Raw genomic sequence first — 2,500 nt, 5'->3', positions numbered from 1 at the left:
ATCTCACTTCAAAACGCAAATCTAATTATGCAAATGAATACAATAATAATGTCACTTCCTTCACTATCCTCGGTGTCAGAGTCCGGGTGCTCGTTAATGTATCTGATTGTTCCCTTGCTTCCGATTGCCGCGCTGCAAATAGATGAGGCGTGTTGGAGGTCACGGGCGAATATAGCACTGTGTATTTTGGAGGGAATTCTTGACGCAATGCACAACTCTCGTCTGTGTTATAACCCACCCACCGAGCCAGCACCACCACCACCACCACCACCACCACTACCACTATTCCTCCACCAATCTCTGTTTTCTCTCTCCCTCTCTCTCGTATCTATTCCTCTGTTAACCGTATTTCTTTCTCTTTCTCAGTTTACGTCATTCTTTCCTCTCATACTGTCTAACCACCAGCTATCTATCACCTTCCCTCCACACATTCTATTTTCTCTCTCTTCTTTCCATTCTCTTATCTATTCCTCCGTTAACCACATTTCTTTCTCAGTTTCCCCTCATCCTTTTTTTTTTTTTTTTTTCACGCCACCCACCACCCATCTTGTCTCCATCCATTACTCTCCATTCTCCCTCTTATCTATCCCATCATTAACCATATTGCTCTCTTCCTCATCTTCCTTTCTCCCCTTTACGCGCCTTCCTTTGCTCGTCTGTCCAGCCTTTCACGGTAAAGTCCCTCAGAGCGCACTATTTTTGCCTTTAATTAAATTTCCATGCCACCCTCGCGTCAGCTTGATAACCTCATCTTTTCCTCCATCAGCTTTCCTTTTTCCCGCCGTGCCTTTTTCCATAACTAACACCCTTTCTCTCTCTCTCTCTCTCTCTCTCTCTCTCTCTCTCTCTCTCTCTCTCTCTCTCTCTCTCTCTCTCTCTCTCTCTCTCTCTCTCTCTCTCTCTCTCTCTCTCTCTCTCTCTCTCTCTCTCTCTCTCTCTCTCTCTCTCTCTCTCTCTCTCTCTCTCTCTCTCTCTCTCTCTCTCTCTCTCTCTCTCGCTCACCTCTTGTCCTCACCGCTCCTTCCGCCCGAACACCGGACCTCCCGCCCGTGTTGACTCATTTACGTAAGCGAGGCGGTGCGATGCGTGTGGCGTGGATCAAGGTGTGGTGGTGTGATGGTGTGATGTAGGGGATGGTGTTGGTGGTGGTGGTGGTGGTGTGGAGGTGGTGATGATTTAGTGTGTGTGTGTGTGTGAAGTAAGTAGGTTGGTTCGTTTGGTTTGTCTGTCTGTGTGTGTGTGTGTGTGTGTGTGTGTGTGTGTGTGTGTGTGTGTGTGTGTGTGTGTGTGTGTGTGTGTGTGTGTGTGTGTGTGTGTGTGTGTGTGTGTGGCGGGAGTTACAGGGCCAGGCCTTCCTCGCTGCGGCAGGCCGCAGGTGAAGGGCGATCGTTATAATAGGCCGCGTGGAAGGCTGTTGTAGGATTGATTTCGGGATGAAATTTGATGATCGAGCCGCCTGGCATTTGGTGCGTGTGGCTGTGGGTGTGTGAGGCGTGTGTGTAGTGGTTGTGATGGATACAGGATGGTTGGGGTGTGACCAACCTGACGTCTTAAACCCAGGTGTGTCTGGCCGTGGGGGGCGACACAGGCAGCTGGAGAGGTGTCCGCAGCGGGCTGGGCGAGGGCTGCTCACACGGTTCCGGTGTTGTCCTGGGGTGAGCCTCGCGTGAGCCTCCGACCTGGGCTGCGGCGAGCGGAGCTTCTCACTGTGTGTATCGGGTGCCGCGTGCAGGTGGACTGCGCCAACCTCACCGTCCACACCCAACTTGGGGGTCTCCACGCCCTGCCCCGCCCCGCCCCGCCCGGCCCCGCCCCTCCTGTCTCATTCTGCCTCTTCCCGGCCACGCCGCCCCACTCAGGGCCTCGTAATACTCCCCTGCTGGGACCCTTTTTGACCACATGCTGCTGGGAATGTCATCCCGGCCTGGTTCCTGTCCTGCTCCGCACCTGGCCCTCCACAGGCCGTGGGTGAGGGAGGGATGCCGGGGGGCCACGTCCTCTTCTCTTTCAAAGGGCTTATCACTTGCTACCCTCGAGGCCAGACTTGATGTGTATCACAAGCGTAACAAGCACCATGACCTGCACCAACACGGTGTTACATCATCCTTTGTGTTGTTGCCTGAGAGCCTCCTCCTTTATGTCAGTCTCATCACTCGTCAAAATCAATTCATCAATATTTAGATATACTTTGTCGCTTGTCGGCCTTCTCTTCGAGGTCACGGTATTACGCCGTCCGGTGCGCCGCCCTCCCCGCGCCGTGAGAAGGATAACATCACGGCCGGCTGGTAATTAAAGGCAAATTACTAATACAGATAAAGTTTCACAGCACTCGGGAAATTCTCAAATATTTGTTCTCGGGGCTTGACTTATGCGTCTCTAGCGCGATCTCGGCACTGGCCGGTGATGTTTGTTAATGCTCTGTATCTCCACTAAGAGGAGCACCTGCTGGCTGTGCTTGGGTAGTACTTGCTTTTCCAATCTTGTGGTTCAAGTAGTTGAC

At 52.4% G+C, this 2,500-nt stretch overlaps 2 protein-coding genes across 2 annotated transcripts in view; one reads left to right on the top strand and one right to left on the bottom strand.

The window, feature by feature from the left end:
• LOC135102064 (immunoglobulin domain-containing protein oig-4-like) overlaps positions 1-1,754 on the bottom strand; it is a 38,470-nt gene extending 36,716 nt beyond the window's left edge. Inside the window, exon 1 of the mRNA XM_064006742.1 lies at positions 1,543-1,754. The gene's annotated coding sequence lies outside the window, so the exon portion shown is untranslated. The remainder of the gene's footprint in view (positions 1-1,542) is intronic.
• Positions 1-2,500, top strand: part of LOC135102062 (multifunctional procollagen lysine hydroxylase and glycosyltransferase LH3-like) — a 104,611-nt gene that overhangs the window by 70,358 nt on the left and 31,753 nt on the right. The gene's annotated exons all lie outside the window — the stretch shown is intronic.

Source organism: Scylla paramamosain, chromosome 7, assembly GCF_035594125.1.
Source record: "Scylla paramamosain isolate STU-SP2022 chromosome 7, ASM3559412v1, whole genome shotgun sequence".
Taxonomy (NCBI): domain Eukaryota; kingdom Metazoa; phylum Arthropoda; class Malacostraca; order Decapoda; family Portunidae; genus Scylla; species Scylla paramamosain.
The sequence above is the reverse complement of the archived record's forward strand: the minus strand, read 5'-3'. Positions and strand labels throughout refer to the sequence as shown.